The sequence below is a fragment of the Hyla sarda genome, chromosome 4 (genome assembly GCF_029499605.1).
Source record: "Hyla sarda isolate aHylSar1 chromosome 4, aHylSar1.hap1, whole genome shotgun sequence".
NCBI classification, from domain to species: Eukaryota; Metazoa; Chordata; class Amphibia; order Anura; family Hylidae; genus Hyla; species Hyla sarda.
Genome location: NC_079192.1, coordinates 124,682,011 through 124,701,803, shown reverse-complemented (window position 1 = coordinate 124,701,803; position 19,793 = coordinate 124,682,011).

Genomic DNA, 19,793 nt, shown 5'->3' with positions numbered 1-19,793 from the left:
CCTTGATATCGGAGTTGGGCTGTCAACTCCAGGAGCTGAAGGATCGCACCGCCTCGATCCACTCTCCCGTCTCCTGTGATCGGTGGGATAGGTGAGAGGTGCACAGCACCACCGTAATATATACTGTGACATGATTTCTAACTTGCTGAACATTACTATCAATTGCCGTAGCAAATCTTTGCTGGAATTAGCGCTATTCATCTTGCGAGGACATTAGAATGTATAATCACCTGAAAGTGTAAAACACTTATGTGCACGGACTACAAGTGGCACAATGTCCTACTAACTTTAAGATTGGATTTTTATTCTTTTGCACTTGATTTCAGCAGCAGTTCCCACGGCACTATATCTTTTACCTATTTCCCATTATTAGTATCATTATTTCATGTTTTAATCGTTATTTTTATATAGTTAGAGGTCAGCCACAAGGGCCCAGTGGCTTTTCAGACGGCTATATATTTTATGTATTTTTATATTGTTATTTTTAATAAACACATACTTGAGATATTATATCCATCTATCCTTGAGCATCGTCATTCTTTTCCTAAATTTACATTATTTATTTAACACCTAAGGTATAGGTTTTTTGACGGGTTTTGCTCAGTTTTTGGTATTAAAGGCTAGGTGGGTGCCTTCCATTTCTTTTGAATATTTGTTTCAGTTTTGCCTTTTAGATTGCCCTTGTGATACTTATGATATTACACCTGCCCTAACTCCTGGCTGTTCCAGGCTATTTTCTGTCTTATCCTTTGAATTTGACATACCTGAGCTGCTCTCCTGGTGTTGACCACCTTTCTGTGCCTTGTCTATGTCCCTGTGTTGTAACCATATTCTCAAGGTATTTGATGTTTTTTACCTTTCAACGAAAACAAGACGGTGCAGCCACCAGGTGCCGTTCAGGATCACAGGTCCTCCAGAAAAACCAAGGTACAATGGGAGTGCAGGTCATCCAGCAAATCTGGGAAGGTCTGAGATCACAAACTTGTCCCCATGTGATATCTCTGGTGCACCCATAAAAAATCCAATTATCATGACTGTTCTTATATTCTCACTTTTGCTATGGAGATCATGTATTATTTGGTTTTCGTTCTGTAAGCTTAGGATGGCAGTCAGAAGAAAAGATATATAGCCAATTTGTACAACATATGACTACTTTCCTAGGTATTGAAAGAGAAGAATTAATTTTCATTGTTATGTTATCAAAAGTAAAAGGAATCATGCTAATAAACAGACACCATGATCTATAATGTTGTAATTATGGATCAGTTTTAGGCCCAAACTAAAAACTGAACTGCTTCATGCCCCTATTTCTTTTCCCTAGGAACCTCATATTAATCTCCCTGACCATTTTTCTGGGGACCTGAAGTTGTTTAGGGCCTTCTTGAGAGTCCTATTTTCGGTTAAAGCCATACTCTTAAGGTAATAACGTCCAAAGAATTGATATGTCCTTACTGTAAGGGGATCCCCAAGACTGGTCTTTTTTACTTGCCCCTGAATTATCTTTACTTGATAACCCAAGACTAAGAATTTTCCCTTGCCCCTGTTGCCCCTTAATTATCTAAGGGTCAGTTTAAAATGGGGTCTGCCAGATTCTGTAAAGAACATGTTGGTTACCTATCCTCCTCTTGACACCCTTGGCCAAGCTGTAACATTGCTGTGTGATTAGACAGAGGTCTGCATGAACACAGACAAGCATGCTCTACCACTTCTATCTCCCTTTTTTTGCCTGACCCATTTTCATTTGCTATGCACACATCTATGCCAGAGGTTGAACTCCCACAGCTTAGCTTTATTTTGACCCCAGAAAAAGAGTATACCTTGCAGAATGGGCCTGTGCTTCTACTGCGGAGAGGATGGCCACCTTATAAGATTCGGCACCATGCATCCATGTCCCGGAGACCACTTGGACACACAGGTATTTCCTGCATCCTCCAAGAATATTAAAGGGGTATTTCAGGCAAAAACTTTTTTTTATATATCAACTGGCTCTGGAAAGTTAAACAGATTTGTAAATTACTTCTATTAAAAAATCTTAATCCTTCCAATAGTTATTAGCTTCTGAAGTTTTCTGTCTAACTGCTCAATGATGATGTCACGTCCCGGGAGCTGTGCATGATGGGAGAATATCCCCATAGGAACTGCACAGCTCCCGGGACGTGACATCATCATTGAGCAGTTAGACAGAAAACAACAACTCAACTTCCAATTTGCTTTTTTTCCTCCCTTTTTTGGTTTAGTTCCAATACACACAAAGGGAATAAACGTGTATAGCAAAACACATGTTACTGCAATCCTTTTCTGTGAGAAATACTTCATGTTCTTAAAAAATTTCAGGTGCCTACTGCGACCCTTGATTTGTTGTCTGAAAAAGAGGAAGGTGATCAAGACACGGCTAACTAATGTAATTCCGAGGAGGGCAATTTTGGGGATACTAATGATTGATGTGGTGTTGAGGACGGCGGGATATTTAGATCCCTGAAGTGTATACCTGCCCTGCAGTTCTCCTGTATCAGTAGTGTTTGTACTCATATTACCTTTGCTGCTTTGTATGTATTCTGACCTGTTGGCCTGCTTCCTGACTACTCTCCTATCTGCCATCCTGTACCTTGTTGTCCGCCTCGTTGGACCTTCTGCCTGTACCTTGATCATTTTTCTGTCTTGCTGATTTTGTACTTCCCCGCTGTATAGGTATGACTCATTGCTTTTCTACTGATTTTGCCTTGTGTGTTTGTACTTCTGTTCCATCTTGCTTTTTATTATAGCCTGCCTGACTTTGCTTTGTTTTTTTTTTTTTTTACATTTCCCTATCCGCCCTACTTTTTTTTTTTTACATCTCCCTATCCTCCCTACTCCCTACATATTGGATCAAATTTGTCATGTCTCATAAATTTTTTTTTATTATTGTGTTAAAAAAAGATTTCAATTTTATTTAGTGGAGATGTTGACGCAGTTACCTATAAGAATACTAAGTTCTTAGAGTTATCCCCTTATTAGTCACTTTCTGATAAGATGACCATGGATATACAGTTATGGACGTAAATTTTGGCACCCCTAAAATTTTTTAAGAACATGAAGTATTTCTCACAGAAAAGGATTGCAGTAACATGTGTTTTGCTATACACATGTTTAGGAAAAAAAGCAAATTGGACATAATGTCACACCAAAATCCAAAAATGGGCTGGACAAAATTATTGGCACCCTTAACTTAATATTTGGTTGAACACCATTTGGAAAAAATAACTAAAATCAGTTGCTTCCTATAACCATCTATAAGCTTCTTACACCTCTCAGCCGGAATGTTGGACCACTCTTCCTTTGCAAACTGCTCCAGGTCTCTCTTATTTTCCCAACAGCAATTTTAAGATCTCTCCACGGTTGTTCAATGGGATTTAGATCTGGACTCATTGCTGGCCAATTCAGAACTCTCCAGCGCTTTGTTGCCATCCATTTCTGGGTGGTTTTTGATGTATGTCTGGTGTCATTTTCCTGCTGGATCTCGGACACAAATCCAGCTTTCTAACACTGGGCTGTACAGTGCGACCCAAAATCCGTTGGTAATCCTCAGATTTCATGATGCCTTGCACACATTCAAGGCACCAAGTGCCAGAGGCAGCGGACCAACCCCAAAACATCATTGAACCTCCACCATATTTCACTGTAGGTACTGTTCTTTTCTTTGTAGGCCTCATTCCGTTTTCGGAAAACAGTAGAATGATGTGCTTTACCAAAAAGCTCTATCTTGTTTTCATCTGTCCACAAGACATTTTCCCAGAATGATTTTTGGCTTACTCAAGTTCATTTGGGCCAAATGCAGTCTTGCTCTTTTATGTCTCTGTGTCAGCAGTGAGGTCCTCCTGGGTCTCCTGCCATAGCGTTTCATTTCATTGAAATGTCGATGGATAGTTCACACTGACACTGATGCTCCCTTAGCCTGCAGGACAGCTTGAATATCTTTATTTATTTATTTGGGGCTGCTTATCCACCATTCGGACTATCCTGCATTGACACCTTTCATACATTTTAGAGATTAGCTACAGGGCCATGGGTTTCAAACTTCTTGATAAAGTTGCACACTGTGGACAAAGGCAAATCTAGATCTCTGGAGATGGACTTAAAACCTTGAGATTGTTGATATGTTTCCACAATTTTGGTTCTCAAGTCCTCAGACTTGAGTTCTCTTCTCCTCTTTCTGTTGTCCATGCTTAGTGTGGCACACATAGACACAATGCAAATACTAAGTGAACTTCTCTCCTTTTTATCTGATTTCAGGTGTGATTTTTATACTGCTCACACCTGTTACTTGCCCCAGGTGAGTTTAAAGGAGCAACACATGCTTGGAACAATCTTATTTATCCACAATTTTGAAAGGGTGACAATAATTTTGTCCAGCCCATCCAATTAGATTTTTTTCCTCCCTTTTTTGGTTTAGTTCCAATACACACAAAGGGAATAAAAATGTGTATAGCAAAACATGTGTTACTGCAATCCCTTTCTGTGAGAAATACTTCATTTTCCTGAAAAAATTCAGGGGTGCCAACATTTACGGCCCGCCTGCAGGAACCCTGGCCAGGACTACACATACCTACTATTGTGGACCTGAGGAAGGCGCCAGTGAGTGCCGAAACGTGTTGTCCTGTTTGACTTCTTTTTGCAGTAAAAGTTAGTCCTGCGTAAGTGCTGGCTCAGACCTCTGCTTCATTTGACTGCCGTCGTCACACAGGAGCGCTCTCAACAAACCCCATTTTTTCACTCTCCACATTAACATTTACGGCCATGATTGTATGTGGTATGAAATTACTCCAATACAGTGTATAACTGGCATTTATCCTTTCGGACTATTGGTGGTAAAGATGTGAATGGGGCCTTATAGAGATGTGAAATGTTTTACTGATACTGAACACTGTGACATACTGTATATGTAATTATGAGAAACAATAAGAGTTGTATGTTTTTAAAGTACTGTACATACAGTTAATTTTTAATTACGTCATTTTTACTATTACATCTTTTTATATCAAGGAATATGATTGTTGTTACAATATGATGATTGTTCATGTGATCTGATTTTCACATGATACAATGTTTGTACTTGTTAATGTGCTTGTCACATAAACATCTCAAATAGAAAGTGTCATTGTCCTGACACAGAGGTTCTTTTCTACTGTGTGTGCAGAATCTCTGTGACTATTTCTACTAAATACAGACCAGGGGCGCAAAGATTAAAGAAAACAATAATCTAAATTTAGCAATAAACCTGAGCTTAGCATCATCTGAAAGCAGAAGAAGGGACAGGTGCTGGCTTGTTTATAGTAGACATACTGGACTGAGTACAAAAGATTTTATTATGGGACTTTATTATGAGCAATTCACACAATTAACATGTCCTGACGTTTGGGCGCTCATACACATTCAGTAGCTATCAGATGAATTTAGTTTGGCTGACAGCTATCTCTTCTGTTTGCCCCATATACATTAACATTATTTGAGTGAGAGTGAGTGAGAATAAGACTGAGTTTAACCTTCTGTCAGACTCCTCTGGCAGCGACTTATCGCCCCGAAAACAAAATAGGCAGCTAGAATTCAACAAACCCAATCCTTCTTACTATAGACATCTATGGGGGGAATTGGGAGTCTCCCATACATGTTAGATGGTTGGCAAGTCCTGCAGAAAAGGGTGTAATCTGCTGACCGAAGTTTCTCTCTTAAAGTCCTTGAAAATGTTACTATATTTCTGACAGTGGAAATGGCAGTCCAAGCATGGAATCAACCTTTGTCAACATGAAACATACAGCAGTGTTTACTAAAACTTAGATGTGGATCCTTGTGGCTGCAACTGGTTTTGCAGTGGCTTGACTGAGGTGCAGTCTTAAAGGGATTCTATGGTATTCATTCTCAAGTGAGAAAAAAACCTTACTGCAGGATGTGTTCCCCGGAACAGTCACCATTTGGCAGCCAGACAAAGCACTTATGCCAAGACAAGAACAAGACCAGAAATGGAGCATGGAACAGGGCAGTGTTAACAGGTCAAGAACATTCACCAAGGCAAAGGACCTTAATACTAGTACAGAACCTTACTACAGGCCCATGGTTCAAGGACTAATACTTTCACAATGTAGTTTCCCGCTAGGCCACTACAAAATGATTGGTTAGGAATTGTATGTTCCTGTCCATTTGATACTCTTTTATGTTGTTACAATTTACCTTATATTTGTATGAAGGGAAGGGAGGCAGAACTTAGACCTAGCCCATCCTCTCTTTAGGAGGATGTTAGTTAATAGTTGGGTGTAGGAAAATGAGTGAGAATGGAGAGTCTGTCTAAAGACGCAAACAAAGAAAATCATTTGAGGAGAATATAGTACAAGAACTTCACAGCCCTGGACTACGTCACAGGCCGGAAGCCTGGCTTAGCATCCCAGCAGCTACAGTGCTGCATGTATTTTAAGGATCTGAAGGACCATGAGATAGGCATCATGCAGGGATAGACTGGTTTTGTTTTGCACTGGTTAGACTGGGGTGCAGAGATCCCTAGTCTTCACCCTTACCCCACAAGGATGATTTCCAGGCTTTGGTCACTTGTCACATTGTTAGCAGCCAAATGCAGCAGTGATGAAGGAATAGGAATACGACCAGACAAGGAGTATCAAACAGGACCATTATGTCAGAATATGAATGTGTAGTTTGAAACAGTACCATAGTCAGAGTACTCAAAACTGTTCAATAATGAAACTGGTGCTTCCATGTTCATTACATCAACTATCATTTATTATAATCCATAAAACTTAATAGCCAAAAGATGGTTTTTGGGATGCAGAGTCAGGAGTTATCAGGAACAGACAAGACTTGGAACTGGAACATGCCAAATATACTCTAGGAACAGGTATCAGTGTCAAGGAATAGCCTAGGGTCAGAGCCAGGAGGTACCAAAAGCACCTTCTGGGAATAAAGAAAGGGAAAAAAACATCAAATACCTTGAGAATATGGTCACAACACAGGGACATAGACAAGACACAGGAAGGTTGTCATCACCAGGAGAGCAGCTCAGGTATGTCAAATTTAAAGGATAAGACAGAAAAATAGCCTGGAACAGCCAGGAGTTAGGACAGGTATAATATCATATAATAAGTATCACTAGGGCAATCAAAAAGGCAAAACTGAAACAAAGCCCTTAATAATCCAGAAGACCAAGAACAAGCGAACATTGGGAAAGGTCCGCAGGAACAGGTCAGTCAAAACTGGATTAGGAACCATTGTGGCCTGACACTCAGTCAAGGAATAAGAGAACTTGGTAGGTTTAAATAGCAAACCTTGATGATATCATTAGAAACAGCCAAGAGCTTAGAACCAGTAAGAGTTAACCATAGCTTTCCTGGAGTATCAGGAGTGTATTTGAGAATGAAAACAGAACAGGAGTTGATTAACAAAAAAACTAGACATCGGTGGGATAACAGGATGAAATGGCATCCTGACCATGACATGAGCGACATGTGCCAGTTGCCAAGTGATGTGGCACAACTGGCACATGCTGCAGAAAAACCGGCAGCAAAAATTGATGGTGTGGATCTAAAATGTACAGCATGTGAATTCTTGTGTGGACTCCACTGCAGATTTATTGCTGCTTTTCCCTATTGACTTAAAGGGGTACTCTGGTGAATTATTATTTTTTTAATTAACTGGTGCCAGAACATTAAACAGATTTGTAAATTACTTCTATTTAAAAATCTTAATCCTTCCAGTACTTATCAGCTGCTGTATGCTTTACAGGAAGTTCTTTTCGAATTTCTTTTCTGTCTGACCACAGTGCTCTTTGTTGACACCTCGGTCTATCTCAGGAACTGTCAAGAGCAGGAGAAAATCCCCATAGCAAACCTATCCTAACCTGTACAGTTCCTGAGACAGACCGAGGTGTCTGCAAAGAGCACTGTGGTAAGAAAGAAAAGAAATTTAAAAAGTAAAGAACTTCCTGTGCAGCATATAGCAGCTGATAAGTACTGGAAGGATTAAGATTTTTAAATAGAAGTAATTTACAAAATCTGTTTAACTTTTCTGGCACCATTTGATTTAAAAAAAATAGTTTTTCACCGGAGTACCCCTTTAAGATGAAGTCTAAATTCACAATAAGTCAACAGGTGCAGATTTTGTTGCTTAAAGGGGTTCTCCAGTGGAAAACTTTCTATTTTAAATCAACTGGTGCCAGAAAGTTAAACAAATTTGTAAATTACTTCTATTAAAAAAAAATCTTAATCCTTCCAGTACTTATTAGCAACTGTATACTACAGAGGAAATGCTTTTATTTTTGGATTTCTCTTCTGTCATGACCACAGTGCTGACCTCTGTTGTCCATTTTAGGAACTGTCCAGAGCAGGAGAAAATCCCCATAGCAAACATATGCTGCTCTGGACAGTTCCTAAAATGGACAGCAGAGGTCAGCAGAGAGCACTGTGGTCATGACAGAAGAGAAATCCAAAAAGAAAAGCATTTCCTCTGTAGTATACAGCCGCTAAAAAGTACTGGAAGGATTAAGATTTTTTTAAGGCTAAGTTTCCACTTTTTGGAAAACTGCCACTGCAATTTTTGATCCAAAGTCAGAAGTGGATCCATAAGGGAGGAGAAGTGTAAGTCCTTCCTTTATATGTCCTATTCCTTTTGAATACACTTCTGGCTTTGGCTAAAAAACTGCAGAGGCTGTTTTCCAAGTGGAAACTTAGCCTAATAGAAGTAATTTACAAATATGTTTAACTTTCTGGCACCAGTTGATTTAAAAAAAAAAAAAAGTTTTCCACCGGAGTACCCCTTTAAAGGATATACACATGTATTTTATACCATTATACTTATAAATAATTAATGAGTGTCAGGTTGCCTAAAATACTTACTACACCTTTTAAAAACAAATTCAAAATGTATATATACAGTAGAAAAAATGTCCCTTTAACCGCAGGGGTAGATGTGGTTAAAACTATTTCCCCAAATATCTCACTATTCTTAATGAACTGTTTTATGTATACACAAATCCAGGCTCAGGCTAATAACAAGAGCCCCTATTGTTGTCAGAAATAGATGAATAATAGAACAACAGCTCTCTTTGTTTTGTGCAAAAAAAAAACCTTCAGGTGATATATGCTGGATTGTCACATAGGTGCATCCATTTATGGAAGAATGGATTTCTTTTACAAGTGCTTACAATGGAGTTATGAGTGGCTGGCGGTGTACAAGAGCCTAGCACCAGCACTCCCTTAAATGGACACTGTCATGAAATAAAAAAATTGATATGTTGTAGTACTTAAGTACTATGTTGAAGTACTTAAGTACTATACAGTGTGCCTCCAGTTTCCCCACTACAACTCCCAGCATGCCCTGACAGCCAATAGATGTCAGGGCAAGCTGGGAGTTGTAGTGGGGAAACAGCTGGAGGGACACTGAATAGGTGAACTAAGAGGGGTGGGGAGGGTGAGTGGGTTGAGCGGAGCGGCGGGGCCGGGGGGGTTGCGGGCTGCTGTCACTGTTCTTTTGCCGGTGTGGGGGGGGGGGTTTTGGGCTGCGGGCTGCTGTCATGTGGGCTGCTGTGACTGTTCTTCTGCCGGGGAGTGGGTTGAGCGGCGGGACAATATGTGCGGCGGGGAGCGGTATGTGCGGCCATCACAGATCCGGTGTTCACCTATACAGGGTGCCTCCAGTTGTTTCCCCACTACAACTCCCAGCATGCCCTGACAGCCAATAGATGACAGGGCAAGCTGGGAGTTGCGGTGGGGAAACAGCTGGATGCACCCTGTATAGGTGAACTACGGGGGGAAGTGTCGGCCCCAGCAGGCATCAGTGACGTGGTGCCTGCCGGGGAAATCTGCCTGGTAGTGAGCACACTGCCAGGCAGACAAAAGGCATTTTTAATATGTAACAAAAAAAAATTTAAGGCAGGGAGGGGGTTAGGGATAGATGGGTAATAGGCAGGGACAGAAAAAAGTGATGGTGGGAGCTACCCTTTAACCCCTTAAGGACCAAGGGCGTACAGGTACGCCTTTTCTCCCTGGTACTTAAGGACCAAGGGCGTACCTGTCACCCCGGCACGCGGCGGGGACCGGGCCGGGGTGACTGCTGATATCTATCAGCAGGCACCCCACGCAAGTGCCCAGGGGGGTCATCAGACCCCCCCATGTCGGCGATCGCCGCAAATCGCAAGTGAATTCACACTTGCGATTTGCGGCTATTCCGGGTCATACGGGTCTATAGTGACCCGGAAAATAAAGGGGATCGCGGATGTCCTAGACACCCACGATTCCCTTGAAGAAATAGGAGATCGGGGGCGGAGGGGTTTACTTTTGGTTTCCCCGTTCTGCCCACCCACAATAGGCGGGGCAGGACAGGGAAACTGACAGGGACCGGCGCCGAAGATCCACTTACCCATCACCATCACACCTCCTCCTCCATGCTTCACGGTGGGAACCAGGCATGTAGAGTCCATCCGGTCACCTTTTCTGCGTTGCACAAAGACACGGTGGTTGGAACCAAAGATCTCAAATTTGGACTCATCAGACCAAAGCACAGATTTCCACTGGTCTTATGTCCATTCCTTGTGTTCTTTAGCCCAAACAAGTCTCTTCTGCTTGTTGCCTGTCCTTAGCAGTGGTTTCCTAGCAGATATTCTACCATGAAGGCCTGATTCACACAGTCTCCTCTTAACAGTTGTTCTAGAGATGTGTCTGCTGCTAGAACTCTGTGTGGCATTGACCTGGTCTCTAATCTGAGCTGCTGTTAACCTGCGATTTCTGAGGCTGGTGACTCGGATGAACTTATCCTCCACAGCAGAGGTGACTCGTGGTCTTCCTTTCCTGGGGCGGTCCGCATGTGAGCCAGTTTCTTTGTAGCTCTTGATGGTTTTTGTGACTGCACTTGGGGGACACTTTCCACCTTTTTTGTTATGTCTATAATTCCACATGTGTTAATTCATAGTTTTGATGCTTTCAGTGTGAATCTACAATTTTCATAGTCATGAAAATAAAGAAAACTGTTTGAATTAGAAGGTGTGTCCAAACTTTTGGTCTGTACTGTATATGGGGATAATTAGTTCAGTATGGGGCACAGTGTATTAATTTATATATAGGGGCGCAATGTGTTAATTTATATATATGGGTGCAGAGTATGTTAACTCATATATGGGGCCCAATATATAATTCATTAATTTATGGAGCATGAATGTGGTATGGTTATATTCAGATGGTACAGTGTGTGGCAGTGTTATATTCAGAGGATACAGAATATTGCAGTATTACATTCAGAAATGCAGTGTGTGGCAGTGTTCAGGGATTTTTGTCTGCACAGGCAAAGCTGCATTTTGGTGCCCTTCGCCCAGCTAGCTCCCTCCCACTACAATCGCCTGCCATCCTCATGTCGTCTGCTCTGTCTCCATCTGGCCATATCTTCTGTTTTTTCCCTATCTACGAAACTCTGTGCCCATGTCCCTAGCTTTGTCCCCATCTCTCCTACTCATATTAGAAGAAATGACAGCTTTTATGTAAGTGACTATAGATGACATCCACTCTGATCAGAGTTTTTCTCATTTCTTTCCTCCATCCAGCCCAGAGTTCTAGGACGACATCTTCTGGCTATAACTTGCTGCGGATCCTATCACTCTATACTACAACAAAATAATTATACTGCCACATACCGTACCCCCTAAATTCAATAGTGCTACATGATGTGCTGCTAACCAGAATACTGCCACACACTGTTCACCCTGGATATAATACTGCCACATACTGTTCCCCCTGCATATAATACTGCCACACACTGCCCCCCTAATACAACACTGCCACACACTGCCCCCCTTGGATATAATACTGCCACACATTGCCCCCCTGAATATTATAGTGACACATACTGTATTTAAAGGGGTACTCCAGTCCTAAGGCATCTTATCCCCTATCCAAAGGATAGGGGATAAGATGCCTGATCACGGGGGTCCCGCCGATGGGGACCCCCTGCAATCTTTCATGCAGCACCCAGCTATCATCAGCCTCCGGAACGAACAGTCTGATTAATCACGATCACGGGGCCAGTGTATCGTGATGTCACGGCTCTGCCCCCGTGTGACATCACGCTCCACCCACTCAATGCAAGCCTATGGGAGGGGGCGTGGAGGCGGGATCCCCGCGATCAGGCATCTTATCCCCTATCCTTTGGATAGGGGATAAGATGTCTTAGGGCCGGAGTACCCCTTAAATGCAAGGGTATGTATAATTTTCTGCAGGTTTTCCGCAGAGGAAATTCTACTTGTGAAGTGGAAGACAATGTGCCACCAGTAAATCAATGGCATATTAAATTCCCAGAAATAATGATAGTGCCACACAGTACCATCCCAATTCACTGACACAACTATTTTTTATTAATGTTGATACAGTCTGCAGAGCAGTCTTTGGTGTACAAAGTGATTGGGAACTTCAGAAGGGGCTAATCTGCCCAGAGCAGCAGTGGATGGAGTCTGTTCCCTGTGTGAGGTGCAGACATTCTGAATCTAGTTCGCCAGACCATTTTATATGGCCCATGAGGTCTCGACACATTTCAGAGCTTGTAGTCACTCCTTATGCTGGCGCTGCTTCCCCTGCAAATGCTGGCTGTCATCTCTCCGTATGCAAAGGGGGCAGTGACAGCACTGGGACCAGGTGCGATCTTGAATTCTGAGCTTAGGGGCAAATCTCACCTCCTTGTTCAGCCTGTGGGAGCATTATATTCAGAGGGCACAGTTTGCGGAAGGGTTAAATTCAGAGAGCAGAGTGTGTGGTAGTATTACAGTTAGGTGGCACAGTATGGCATATTGTATTGATATTTCTCAAACTCTGCAGAGGGAAGATGTAGCTGGAAGTAGTCATGGTGGTCTGCCAGATGGAGAGGGAAAGGAAAGACTATAGAGGAGTCACTGATATAATTGTGTATTCTACCTGTGTTCCATCAGCGCTGTAGTAACCTGTAGGTTCTGCAGTCATGATTAGTAAAACAATAACGAGAATACCCTTACAGATGCTTAGATCACACTGGGAACTGTGGTTTGACATGGTAAAAACTTCTTTAGCTTTTACCATTACTTGCCAATTGGTATATTTGATGGTTACAGTAGAAATCATTTTCAGTGACGTGCTACACTGTGGGCATTACTGTATGTACATATGTTACCCTGGTTCCATAGACCTCAATAAATACAAAATGCAAAAAAACACAGAACAGGGTCATGTAAATAATTAGTGTGTGTAATATATTTTCTGGCATTTCTATAGATAACACTGCTGACCTCGCTACAACAATCAGACAGAATGCCCTTCTATGTGAATTATCATACTCTATGTAACAAGGCCAACTGGTGTCATGGGCCTCATGGGTCACTAACAGATCTGACTGAAGGCCAAACTAGGGAGCAAAGTCTAAGGAACTGCACATTCCTCTTACCTAAACCCCACAGGTTTAAAGGGGTACTCCAGGGGAATTTTTTTTATTTTTTTTTCAAATCAATTAGTGCTAGAAAGTTTTTTAAACAGAATTGTAATTACTTCTATTTAAAAATCTTAATCCTTCCAGTGTTTATCAGCTGCTGTATGCTCCAAAGAAAGCTGAGTAGTTATGTTCAGTCTGACCAGTGCTCTCTGCTGCCACCTCTGTCCATGTCAGGAACTGTCCAGAGCAGGAGAGGTTTGCTATGGGGATTTTCTCCTACTCCGGACACTTCCTGACACAGACTGAGGTGTCAGCAGAGAGCATTGTGGCCAGCCAGAAAAGAACAACACAACTTCCTCTGTAGTATACAGCAGCTGATAAGTACTAGAATTATTAAGATTTTTAAATAGAAGTAATTAACAAATCTGTTTAACTTTCTGGAGCCAGATGATATGAAAAAAAAAATTGTTTTCCACCAGAGTACCCCTTTAATTCCAGGTCACTGCCCCTAGTGGTCAGACCCCCCGTGAACAGACTCTTATCCCCTATCCTGTGGATAAGGTCTCAGGTTCTCCCAGGTGCAGTGCAGCTTGAGACATTACATCACTAGTCAGGTGATCAGAGGGAGCCTGTCTTTGCTTCAGTGGGAGGAGTGACAGCTGGGTGGGAGGAAGCTGAGACTTGCTGGAAACGGCAGTGATCAGGATACGAGTTTGCCCAAAGTCTAATGCAAGTGTATGAGACTTGTGTCAAATCTGTATCTTGATCGCTGTAGTCTCGGGCTATGAAGTAGCCAGAAGAATTAAACAAATACCCTGCTTCCAGTTATGATTTAAATATTTGAATAATAAAAAGGCACATGCACTGCCACTTCTCCAATGTAACCATGGACCATGCATCTGCTCAATCCATTTAGAATGGTAAAAATAAAGGCACATTTCCTGTAGACTTTCCAATTCAGCAATGACTGTAAAGGATGTAGATGTGGTAACTGCATGATTGCACTTTGCAGATTAATTCAGATATTACATTATAGCTATCTTGCAAAATAAATTAAGCAATGAACACACTTCCTATTTTATATAAAAGTGGAAGTCTAAAGTATGTACAGGACAGGATTTGTATATTTTGTATCAACACTTTCATGGGAAAAAAATGACTCTTCTTCAATGGTTTTTTTTTGTGTGGTTTTCAATCCCTTCTATAAACAAACACCACCTAGTGGCATTAACTTGTTAGGGACCAAGGGCGTACAGATATGCCCTTGCTCCCTGGTAATTAAAGACCAAGGATGTACCTGTATACCCTCAGCGTTTCCATTCACCGCCCAAACACAGGGCAGTGATCGGAACAGGATGACTGGTATCAGCAGCCATCCCAGGACATCGCCCCCCCCCCTTGTCGGCGATCGCTGTGATTCGCCGGTCAATTTTGCACAGCTTTTCTTGGGCTAATCGGGTCTCTGGTGACCCAAATGCCCTGAAAATAAGGGTGATCAGCGCTGACCACCCTAACGGGTAGAAGTAAGGTGGCAAGGGTGCCACCTCCTCCTATCCCCTGCGATTTGCCGGTCAGGACTGACCAGCCAATCGCAGAGCAGTGCCGGGGGGGGGGGGGGCATTTAGAGTTCAGATTCCCCGCTCTGCCTGCCCCTGGAAGTCCGGGCAGAGCAGGAGAGAAGATGGTGGTGACGGCTGCAGGGCAGTTGTGGCGGGGGGACTGGCGCAGGCAGCGGGGAGGACCAGCGGTAGTCAGCGGGGAGGAGCAGCAGTAGTCAGCGGGGAGGACTGGCAGCAAGGTGCAGAGGATCGACGGCGTCATCGGCAGCAGTGAAGATCACTGGTAAGTGATCTTCACTGCTGCCTTCTAGGAGTTTCACAACTACAACTCCTAGCATGCCCAGACAGCCTTTGGCTGTCTGAGCATGCTGGGAGTTGTAGTTTTGCAACATCTGGAGGGCCATAGTTTGGACACCACTGTATAGTGGTCTCCAAACTGTGCCCTTCCAGATGATGCAAAACTACAACTCTAAGCATGCCCAGACAGTCCAGACATGCTGGGAGTTGTGGTTCTGTAACATCTGGCCCTTCAAATGTTGCAGAACTACAACTCCCAGCATGCCTGGACAGTCTCAGCATGCTGGGAGTTGTAGTTTTGCAACATCTGGAAGGGCACAGTTTGGAGACCACTATACGTGTGCCTCCAGCTGCAAAACTACAACTCCCAGCATACACTAACAGACCATGCATGCTGGGAGTTGTAGTTTTGCAACAGTTGAAGGTACACTGGTGTGGAAACACTGCGGTAGTCTGTTACCTAACTCAGTGTTTCCCAACCAGTGTGCCTCCAGCTGTTGCATAACTAGAACTCCCAGCATGCACGGTCTGGGAGTTGTAGTTTTGCCACAGCTAAAGGTTTGCCACCCACGTGAATGTACCTGATAAATTTACACGGGTGGGTTTACAGCAAGCTTCCTGCTGCGGCAAAAAACCCGTTGTGAACCCCTGCCCATGTGAGTGTACCCTAAAAACACTACACTACAAAAAATAAAGAGTAAAACACTACATATACACCCCTTACTCTGTCACTCCCAACCCCCCCCCCCCCCCCCCCAAAAAAAATAAAAATTTCTCGTACGGCACTGTTTCCAAAATGGTGCCTCCAGCTGTTGCAAAATAACAACTCCCAGTACTGCCGGACAGCCATTGACTGTCCAAGCATGTTGGGAGGTTTGCAACAGCTGGAGGCACCCTGTTTGGGGAACACTGCCGTAGGGTATTTTTGGTATCAGAGGTGTAATGCTTGCATCCGGGTCCACCCCCATGAAAATCCCTAATAGCGCATGGCGCTCTCTCACTCTGGAGCCCTGTCGTTTTTCAAGGTTTAGGGTCAACAGTTTAGGGTCACATTTGGGGTATTTCCGTACTCAGGAGAATTGTGCTACAACTTTTTTTTTTTTTTTGGGGGGGGGGGGGGGGAGCGCTTTTTCTCCTTTTTAACCCTTATAAAAAGGTAAAGTTGGGGTCTACACCAGCAGGTTAGTGTAAAAATGTGGGAAATACCCATATGTGGACCTAAAGTGCTCTGTGGGCGCACAACAGGGCTCAGGAGTGAAAGCGCACCATGTACATTTGAGGCCTCAACTGGTGATTTGCACAGGGGTGGCTGATTTTACAGCAGTCCTGACATAAACGCAAGAAAAAAAACACCCACATGTGACCCCATTTTGAAAACTACACCCCTCACGGAACGTAACAAGGGGTATAGTGATCCTTAACAACCAACAGGTGTTTGACACATTTTCGTTAAAGTTGGACATGAAAATGAAAATTTTTATTTTTTTTACTAGAAAGCTTTACCCCAAAGTTTTCATTTTTTACAAGGGATAATAGGAAAAAAAGCCCCCCCGAAATTTGTATCACCATTTCTTCTGAGTAAGGAAATACCCCAAATGTGGATGTAAAGCGCTCTGTGGGCGCACTACAGGGCTCAGAAGAGAAGGAGCCCCATTGGGCTTTAGGTGAGAGAATTTGGCTGGAATTGAAGACCATGTGCGTTTACAAAGCCCCCATGCTGCGAGAACAGTGAATCCCCTCAACATGTGACCCCATTTCGGAAACTACACCCATCACGGAATGTAATAAGGAGTGCAGTGAGCATTTACACCCACTGGTGTCAGAATTTTGGAACAGTGGTCCGTGAAAATGAAAAATTTTATATTTCATTTGCACAGCCCACTGTTCCAAAGATCTGTCAAACGCCAGTGGGGTGTAAATGCTCACTGCACTCCTTATTTAATTCGGTGATGGGTGTAGTTTCCAAAATGGGGTCACATGGGGGGGGGGGGGCACTGTTCAGGTAGCACGGGGGCCTTGTAAATGCACATTGCCCCCAACTTCTATTCCAACCAAATTCTCTCTCGAGAAGCCCTTAAAATGTGACAGTCTCTTGATGACAGCAGGGCCTAGGGAGCTTTCTGCTCATGAACAGTCCAGGATTGTCTCATGTGATACTCTGTCCTGGATAACTAACTGTAGAAGCAGAGTGTCTTTCTAAGGACTCACCTGGCCTAACCTGGTCTAGTGGATTCTTGTGCACATGAACTCACACCTGATGAAGCTTTCATCACCTCATGACCCTGTCACACCGCCTTTCAGCCGTAACTCTGACTAACTTACAATTCTCCCTACAATTACTTTAATAGCTACTGTCACCAGTGAGGTGTGAAAATCAATATGCGTTTTCCATTGCGTGAATAACCTTGGACTCTAGTATGACATAGGACCTGGCTATGAAGCCATATACCCTGACAACCAGGCCTTCAAGTATAAGCTTTGACAGCAGTATACAGCACAAGCACCTCATTAATCCCTGATATACAGCCCCATGTAAAACACAGCTGGCAGCATATTAATAAATCATGTATGATGTACATGAATAAAATCATACACATGTACAAACAGAATAATGTAAACATCATACATTACAAGAATAAGGTATTACAAAGAGATGTAATAGTTAAAGAACCCCAACATCATTATGGTGCTCCCTGTTTTCTTAAACGCCAATAACATAATGTATGTACCGTATATATAGTTATTGCTAATGCTAGGCATTTAAAGTATATACACTGATATATATTTGGATATTGGGGTAAATTTATCATACCCTTGTATTTAGAAGCTGTTGAAATGGGACCCCTAAACAATAAAGGATGCAGCCAACCTGGCCTCTCAGTAACAGCTACATGATCGGCTTCTACAGGAAATCTTTTGCTGTTTGCATACATTTCATTTTAGTGTTTTTAGGATTTAGTCACAATTTTAAAAGTAAAATTTATACTTTGCTTGGAATTTAAACACATACTTTGCCCACATTCACACATTGTTGGTAAGAGAACTTTGTTGATTAAACAGATTAAAAAGCGGCCTGAACATTTAGCCAATATTAACTATTTCAGAATATTTGTCTTTGAATCTATATATGCAAGGATATTTTATTATGCAAAAAAAAAAAATATATATATATATATATAATGTAGTTTACTTACATTACTAATATTATTGGTTTGATTATTCACTAAATTTTGATTCTACTAATTTCACTTCCAATTTCCTGTTTATAGTCAATAACAACATTTTTCTTATCCCCTATCCCCCTGACCGCTGCTGGGGACCCCCGTGATTTCCCACGCAGCACTCCATTAGCATCAGCCCCCGAAGGGTGCTCGCTCCGGGTCTGATTACTAGCGATCACAGGGATGGAGCATAGTGACGTCACGGCTCCACCCTGTGTGACGTCACGCTCCGCCCCCTCAATGCAAGCCTACAGAGGGGGCATCACGCTGATGCTAACGGGGTGCGGCGTGGGAGATCACGGGGGTCCCCAGCAGCGGGACCCCCACGGTCAGGCATCTTATCCCCTATCCTTTTGATAGGGGATAAGATGTCTTAGCACCGGAGTACCCCTTTAACTACCAAAAATTATACCAAAATCTGTATGGCAAACTGCAATGTTGTGGATGTTATTGGGAGGAAATAGCAAGCGCTTTCAACTATTAGTATAATTTCTCATACGTTTTTATAATGTAATTGATCATAATTATGTTCTTTATTTCGCAATCTGATGAATTCTGAATGAGAACTCACTTGTACGTATTGCTTAGTGAATCATTTAGCCCTGTGGTTGGTTTGTGCAGATGTGGCTGGTTTGTTGCAGAAATTTCTGTGGCTGAAAACCTGTTCCTTACATCTGAATGGAATTGTTTCTGCAAATGTCAGAGGTTTTCATAAGATACCGTGGTTTGTGGCACCTGTAGTACCAGTCAGCCTGGTTGATATTCTAGCGAGTACATGGCTTAAATACTGTTCACTGTCTCTTCTGAGGAAATTTGGGCGTCTGCGCCTTTTCCCATGTCATAAACACCCAGTGGTTTCAAATTGTTTCATCCAACACAAAATACAGTTTCTTTATTTTTCCATCAAGATTTTAAGATTTTATACATTTTACAAAAACAAAACATAAACCGAATAACATAAGGGAGTAAATAAACATATACATATGAAAAAAGTATGTATCAAGTAAATGAACGTAATAAACCGAGAGACATCTCGTGGTACTATATGTAAATGATCGCATTGGAAGATGGAGGAATTAAGACTGCCTTGAATTAAATGTGGCCCTCCCCAAGTGTGCAAAGTTTAGTAGTAAACCATAACATTTTGGTAGTGTTATATGGGCTATGATAGGTACACTTTAATATTAAAATATATTGAATTTAGGTGAGGTGAATGCATTCAAAATCAGCCTAAAATTCCAGTTGGCACAGAATTAGGCATCAAAGTGGGCACCAAATATTAGGTTAAATGACAGTGGCAGAC